This window comes from Micropterus dolomieu, linkage group LG16 (assembly GCF_021292245.1).
Source record: "Micropterus dolomieu isolate WLL.071019.BEF.003 ecotype Adirondacks linkage group LG16, ASM2129224v1, whole genome shotgun sequence".
Lineage (NCBI taxonomy): Eukaryota > Metazoa > Chordata > Actinopteri > Centrarchiformes > Centrarchidae > Micropterus > Micropterus dolomieu.
This window is the reverse complement of record NC_060165.1, coordinates 15,920,328-15,928,701: the sequence shown is the minus strand read 5'-3', so window position 1 is coordinate 15,928,701 and position 8,374 is coordinate 15,920,328. Positions and strand designations below refer to the sequence as shown.

Genomic DNA, 8,374 nt, shown 5'->3' with positions numbered 1-8,374 from the left:
CTTGTGACATGATACATAAGTCAGACAAAGGCAACAAAGGGATTGGGAATTGGGAGTGTATCCCTGTTAAAGAAGTACACTGAACAGAATTATAAAAGCAACACTCCTGTTTTTGAACTCAAAGATCTAAGACTTCCTCTATGTACACAAAAGGCCTAATATTATTTTTTAATATTGTTCACAAATCTGTCAAAATCTGTGTTAGTGAGCACTTGTCCTTTTTGTGGCATATCAAGATGCTGATCAGACAACATGGGGATTGCACAGATTTGCCTTAGGCTGGCCACAATAAAAGGCCACTCGAAAATGTGCAGTTCCATCACACAGCACAATGCCACAGATGTCGCAAGTTTTGAGGGAGCGTGCAATTGGCATGCTGACTGCAGGAATGTCCACCAGAGCTGTTGCCCATGAATTTAATGTTTATTTCTCTACCATAAGCCATCTCCAAAGGCGTTTCAGAGAATTTGGCAGTACATCCAACCGAACTCAGAACCGCAGATCAGTTGTAACCACACCAGCCCAGGACCTCTACATCTAGCATATTCAACTCCAAGATTATCTGAGACCAGCCACCCGGACAGCTGCTGCAACAATCGGTTTGCATAACCAAAGAATTTCTGCACAAACTGTCAGGAACCGTCTCAGGGAAGCTCATCTGCATGCTCGTCATCATAACCGACTTAAATGGGCAAATGCTCACATTTGATGGCATCTGGCACTTTGGAGGTGTTCTCATCGCGGATGAATCCCAGTTTCAACTACAGGGCAGATGGCAAACAGCGTGTATGGCATCGTGTGGGTGAGCGGTTTGCTGATGTCAACGTTGTGGATCGAGTGGCCCATGGTGGCGCAGGTGTTATGGTATGGGTAGGCGTGTGTTATGGACAACAAACACAGGTGCATTTTATTGATGGCATTTTTAATGCACAGAGATACCGTGATGAGATCCTGAGGCCCATTGTTGTGCCATTCATCCACGACCATCACATCATGTTGCAGCATGATAATGCACGTCCCGATATTGCAAGGGTCTGTACACAATTCCTGGAAGCTGAAAACATCCCAGTTCTTGCATGGCCAGCATACTCAACGGACATGTCACCCACTGAGCATGTTTGGGATGCTCTGGATCGGCGTATACAAGCGTGTTCCAGGTCCTGCCAATATCCAGCAACTTCGCACAGCCAGCTGCTAGTGTTATTTTAAACTGTAATGGTCAAATGCACATATGTTACACACCACACATTGAAGAGGAGTGGGCCAACATTCCACAAGCCACAAACAACAACCTGATCAACTCTATGCGAAGGAGATGTGTTGCACTGCGTGAGACAAATGTTGGTCACACCAGATCCTGGCTGGTTCCCCCCGTTTCCCCCCAATATAGTGAAACTGCACATTTTCGAGTGGCTTATTATTGCGGCCAGCCTAAGGCACACCTGTGCAATACCCACGTTATCTGATCTGCACCTTGATATGCCACACCTGTGAGGTGGATGGATTATCTCAGCAAAGGAGAAGTGCTCACTAACACAGAATTTGACAGATTTGTGAACAATGTTTGAGAGAAATAATCCTTTTATGTACATAGAGAAAGTCTTAGATCTTTGAGTTCGCACGTAGACCCTACGCACATAGCCATGCATTTATACTTGTGCGTAGGTGTGTCCGTCATTCTGCAATTACACCCCCAAACACTAGTCGGCAGTCCGATCGGCTCGGAGGCATTGCGAGGCTAACCAGCTGACCAATCACAGAGCTTACGGTCCGCGTCGACTCGACGTGTAGTTACATTTTTGAGGAGGTGCACGTCAGGCGACGGCGTAGGTGACGACGTAGGCTACGGGGCTACGCAGAGGCTACGATTTGACGCAGAAGTATAAATTGCACGTAAGACGCTAACTAGTTTTATGCTAGGCTAAGTTAGCTTTATGATTTAGTGCTGCTAGCTCGATTTTGTTTAATTTTATAAGCTACACAGCTACGTTAGCTAAGCGGTGCTGCTTACCTTGATACTGTGTGTTTAGCTTCTTTAATTATATAAACATCTCATTGTACTGTTACAGTTTCACAAGATTCCCAGTAAACTTCATGGAAGTGAATCACCTGTGTCCTGTAGTGTTTTGGGAGTGTTTAAACTGAATGGAAACGTAGCCCATGACATGCAGACTTTTGGGTCTATTTATTTTTATGGCAGTTTAACTAGAGACCAAGTTGAGCTTAATCAGAGAAAGGAAATCCTGTAAGAAACATATTTCTGTGTTTTTAAGATCATGATGGACTCACTGTTCCACTTCAGTTTACTGTCAGGGAGCTGTATGATTATTGTGATTTGTTTCCAAAAAATATTTTGAGACACTTTACTATCATCAAAAACTGAAACCAGAGAATATTTAGTAATTTTGCTTGAAAAATTACTATTAATTAATCATAAAAGTACTTTTCACTTTACTGTTTTCTGTCATTCAACTAAACGATTAATCGACTGATACAAATTTTTTACACAAAGACACTCTTTTTCCATTATCCTTTTAGCAGTAAACTAAAAGTAAGCCAGCGAGTATTCGGTCTTGACAAATTGAAACATAGACTGCACTGTAAACTAAAATCCAGTCAGCTGTGTTTTTCTACAGAAGCAGAAATGAAACATGCGATTCTAATTACTATGCACTCCACTAAAAGTATGAGCCACTTGCTCACAATTATTGTTAAAAGTTCAACCCCCACAGCGGGCTGACTTATCGCCATGGATTTTCTGTGTCATGAAATGAGTGTGTTTAAATAGCAAAATGGTCTTTTTTAGTGGGTTTGACTCACACCATGTTCCCTACAGCAAGAGATAAGGTGGGTGTTCACTGCGACATGATGAAATGATGGTATCTTTTCTGTAAGAGGTCCGCAGGGTGACTCAGAGAGACATACAAGCATTCATTGTCTCACTGTCTGACTACCTTTCTTTCTTTTCTATTTGTGTTTCCTGCATGCACACAGCCTGAGAAAGCCTGTGCGACTGTGTGAGGATGAGGAGTGTGAAAGTGTATCTCTAAATCACCCTGTGGATGATGTACAAAAAAAAGGTATGTGTGTGTGTGTGTGTAGTAAAACTGTGACCATCTCCAGACTGGAAAGTTGGCCCCTGGGCTACTCTCTGTCAGTCACAGACCTCTAACCTCTGAGGACTCTTCTGCCACAGGGTCCCCTTCACTACAGAACCCTTAACTGATAAACTCTGACTCTTTTCTTTGTGTCTCTGAAATTACAAAGCAACAGCACCCTTCATATGTTCTCACCATATCTGTGAGCCTTGAACCTCTTCTGTTTCTGTTCATTGCATCACAATACGTCCACTTTTTAAAGCCCCTTTCAGACATAAAATGTTTTCATCTGTCTGATAAAGTGTCTCCCTTACCTAAATGGTAGTCATGGCTTTATTCAGACAATTACGGAAATGGTCACAATGCTATTTGACGTACACTACATGAGAGAGCAGTGGCAGTGAGTTAGAAAGTAACGACTTTTAAAGAAATCTACTCAAACATTCTCTCATCCATTTCATTATTTATTCGAAATTATACTGATGGATGATAATTGATTGATCATTGAAGTAATTTTTCTAACAAAAAAGCCAAACATTCTCTGGTTCCAATTTCTCAAATGTGTTGCCGTTGTGACATTTAGATAAAAGTGACTCTGCTTATTCAGAGGGCCTACATGTGAAATTGCCATCACATTTCAGAAACACGGTGCATGGTGCTGTAGGTGTGTTAGGGTGCGTCTAATGTGGAATTTGGCGTCAACACATTTGGCCTTGGTAATTCAGATTCTTTTGCTTTTCTTCCGGCGTCATGACTTTCATAATGTTTGCAGTATGCGTCACTGAGTTGCAGTTACTTAAAAGTAATCGAACTTCTGTGACACCACTTTAACAGCTAAAACCAGTGTCTAATACTAAAGGCAAAGCGCTTTTTTTATTCCTCCTTTAGTCTTTTTCTTCAAAGGAGCTGCAGTACCAAGTGCAGCAGCCAAGGTGAAACAGAGAGGGACATAAAAGTGGGATATCTTGCACTCCTGCCTTGATTTTCAGCGAGTTAAGCCCATCTGTTTAAACAATATGCAATTACCAGCATTTAAACAGCTAAACTCGTTAAAGTGATTAGCCAGTGTTTACCATAAGCAACACTTTGCACACAAGATAACGGATCTCATTTGCATATGCTAATGCCTGGTAATTAGCTATGCTCCGCCGGGTAATTCCTATTCAGCCCCAACCTACATGGCAATTTTTGGGGGGGAACAGATTAAAAACAGCAAAATAATAAATTAATTCAATCAATCATGTAAAGGCTAATATATGCGTAACAAATGGCAAGGGGACAGTTTTAATGTCAGAAATCAAGAGGCAAAGATCCAAGGATACTCTAAGGCATGAAAGACGGAACAGCCGCCATGGTAGATTTAATTGTGTTTCTCTGACAACCTACAATAACAAACACCTTGTTTTCGTGATTGTGGGATGGTGGCTGTAATGCTTAGTGTTCAGCAGGGAACAACAAAACAGGCTCTTCGTTGCTTGCCCACACAAACCTGTTGACTATGTTTTTACAATAGAAAAAGAACAAAATGGCTTTTGTGTGCTTTTGGAATTAAGGTAAACCTCATTCTCCCCGCAGGCAGACATGGCTTAGAAGTGGTGACGAGACAGAGACGCTGATCTAATTTAAGTTTAATGTGTGTTAGCGCGTTTCTAATTTTCTCTCTTCTCAGACATTGAAAGGCATGATAAACTTGGAGCGCTGTGAGGCAAGCAGACAGCACCTCTGCTCATCTCTCTTGTCCGATTACCTCAGACTGCGCAGGGGTATTAGGACACCAAGCAATATATTCATTCCCATCAAAGCTGAGGCCAGATAGAGGGCAGGGAATATTTTACCCGCACAAACAAATGCCAACGCTGTATGTGTGCATGGCTTAAATGCAGTCCTCAGTTTTAATATGACATCCTGAGTAGGAGGGTATTGTGGCATGAGTGGCAGTTGTCTGTCATGATACAATTAATGTAATCATTTATAGAGGAGAGTATCTGCAGATAGAGATTGGAAATGGGAGTTGCATTTTTAAAAGACAGCTCCGCCCCTGTTTTTTTCCAGACTTCCTAGATGGTTTGGTTTCATGACTGTCTGTTTAGTACAGCTTGCTAGTTTCCTTAGTTCTGCGTTAAAAAAAACAATGAAACACCAGCTGAAAATTTAGTTTTGGCTTACCTGGAGTGGTTTAATATGCTGTAGAGATGTAGAGGTGTACTCCAGGGTGTGTCTGTAGACTGTGACATCACCGACAACGGAGCACACCTTTTTATAACCTCTGCTTTTTGGATTTCCCCCTCTCCTTTATTAAGGGATATACCTTTTTTGTGCATGTATTAGGTTTGCAAAGTGAAAAAGCCCAAAGTCCACCCCAAAGGGAGTTCCAATCTCCCACAGAAAACACTGCTCTGAACTGCCTGAAAACAGCTTGTTTGTAGTCCACCCCAAAATGCACGTCATAATGCTCATTCCGTAGCTAAAACAAAGCATTCAACACACTGGTACATACTGGTACCTGTTCTGGTACAACCTATATAAGATTTTGAACCTGAAAGGAGCATAATATGACCTCTTTAAAGCAATGACCTTATCTGCTGGTTGCAACAGGGAAAGTAATAGATCAGAGTGACAGCACAGTTTACAAACGCTCCCTGCTGGAATACAAGGCATGGCCTGTAGCACTGTGAATTTTTTATTTGGGAAGATCATTACAGATCAAATATATATTACACATTTAAAGTAAAATTAAAATTTAGAATAAAAAGTGACAGCTAAGTTGACCCCACCAGCATACAGTGTCCATATGTTTGTTACACCAAAGGGAATCAAACCGAAAACAAGTTAATCTTTTTCATTTCACATTAGATCCATACCAGACCTTCATTCCTCTTCCAGTGTGATAAATAAGAAAATATATCACTTATATATATATATATAAGTGTATATATATAAGTGATATATAATATATATATCACATCATTTATTCAAGTTTCAGACATAAAATAACATAAAAAAACGTAAAATGACATTGTTGTCATGGCAATGGATAAAAGCCACACACACAGACACTTTTTATTTTTCAGAAACCGATGCCTGCGTCACCATTTCTTGTTTCATCACACCTATGCTGGTTATTATACTACATATTGATTAATATTATTCATTTATTACTAATTTATTATGATATTTAATTTGCTCTCAACACCACCTCACAGTTCAACAAAGTGCATCCACGACATAGAAGTAGTTTGTACAGGTTGCTTATCATTTTTCGCAAGATACTAAGTGATTTACAGTACCCTGTATTTTCTTGGAAATATGTTTTAGCCACTAACTTGACATCAAACCCATTAAGTTTACAATTCACTTTCACTTAACACAGATCTCGTGTGTCCCTAAATGAAACCCTATGTGTGTGTGTTGGCGTGAAGGATATAATTCAGCAGCAGAACAGAGGAATGCAGCAGACCTGCTCTGTAGGCGGAGGTCGCCTTGAAGAATCACCTGGTGTTACCGGGGAAACAGACACGTTGGTTTGATGGCTATTTATGTAAATTGCTGATTGCCATGGGTGGGGTGGCCATGTCAACGAACACCTGACAACAGAGCCTGTTTCTATGGTGACCAAGAATTAAAACTGGATCAAGGAGGGGATTACTGCAGGCACACAGGATTCAAAACAACATGACACCAGCTGTGGTTGGTTGAGAAATGAGAGGGGAAAGAAATTCTTGATCCTTTTTTTATTTATTATGAACTGATTTGATTTGGCTGAAAGTATCATGGAAATGAGAAAATAAACAATTTAATACACATCCCCAGTTGGTGCCTGTTACCTGAGTCTCAGTCTGTCTGTGATAATAGCCCCCAGTATTCTATCACACATTCCGACAGCGTAGCTGGTGGCATTAGCCGACAGAGAAATTACAAGGAAGCCACCATGACAGGATAAATACAATAAATCTAACATGCTCTTTGTTAAATTCATGGCTGGCTAATGAGTTCTGGAGGCTTTAATAGTAAACAGCAACTTCTTATTTCAAACAAATGAAATGGTATGTCCTCACATTCATGCCAAGACATGGTGAGTGATAGCTCAGATGGGAAGCAGTGAAGAAAGTTGCAGGTTTGTTTCCAAGTCGCTTTAAGTCTGGAGATTAGAACATGGCCATACGGTACTGGCATTTGCTGGTGAGGCAGTAATACAGGGTTTGAAAAAAAGATACAGTCTTCCAGTTTGAAAGATCAGAAAACAAACCCAAAAAAATAACTTGAAGCTACAGATCTGCTGTGTTCTGGTCACACTTCTTCGTGGAGTATCGCAGAAGAACAGTGTGAATCAGAGCGTTTCTGCTGACAAGTGTTGTGTAGAACCTGTTATGTAATCGTACCATGTCGGCGCGCTACATTTCAACATGCAGACTTCCAACTAACAGGCTCACTTGAAGGCCTGTGATGTCCCCAGCTGCCACCTGCCGCGGCAAGCGCCATCTCCAGAGTTGCAGGGCATTAGCATGGCATGAAGCTGGCACAGCACAACAAGAACTCGCACACAACCTCTAGGGGGAGAGAGAAGGGTGTTTTTTCTTCTTTCTTTTTTTGGGGGGGAGGGGGTTGGGTGTGTTCCTGGGCAGCGGGCACCCCCAGAGCAGTAGGATGTACAACAGAAAACTTGCAAACCACAGCAGGCACCAAAGAGGACCGGCATGCCACTTGTTAATACTGTATCCCTTGAGTGGCCTACGGGATTGGCAAGCACATGCAAGCTTGAAGCGATGGCAAGCTCGGTGAAGGGATGTGGAGAAACAAGTGTTGCCTGCGTACTTTAAGATAGATGTGTGGTGAGGGTAAGATACCAGAAAGTGAGTGCGTGGTGGACTGAAGAGAGAGGAGGCATGCATGTATGTACATATGGGACAGTCCATGTCAACGGGTGTTCCTGCAAGCTGGAGGGCAAGGAGAGAGGGTGCATGCGTCCTTGTGCTGCAATGTTACTGAGCAGTATGCTTTCCTAACATATGTGCATGCGTGTCATGTACATGTGTGGGCACTTGCATTGTGCACGCTCTGCTTGCCAGTGTACAGGAAGTACTGCGAGGCTCGGGGAAAGAGGCAGGCGGCATGCTCTCGCGACGAGGCTCGCAACCCTCTGGTGTGTGCTGTCACTTCAGTGGAGAGGTTCCTCCAACAAGGTGCAAAAGGAGAAGACAGCAGAGGAGAACAAGCACTGTTTTCACTGTCTGTGTGTGTGTGTGTGTGTGTGTGTGGGGGGGGGGGGGGTACTGGGG

At 42.2% G+C, this 8,374-nt stretch overlaps 1 long non-coding RNA gene across 1 annotated transcript in view; it reads left to right on the top strand.

Moving 5' to 3' along the window:
* Positions 1-1,851: 1,851 nt before the first annotated feature.
* Positions 1,852-8,374, top strand: part of LOC123984842 — an 11,974-nt gene continuing 5,451 nt past the window's right edge. The window contains exons 1-2 of the long non-coding RNA XR_006828535.1: positions 1,852-1,893; positions 2,995-3,080. This is a non-coding gene — a long non-coding RNA (uncharacterized LOC123984842). The remainder of the gene's footprint in view (positions 1,894-2,994; positions 3,081-8,374) is intronic.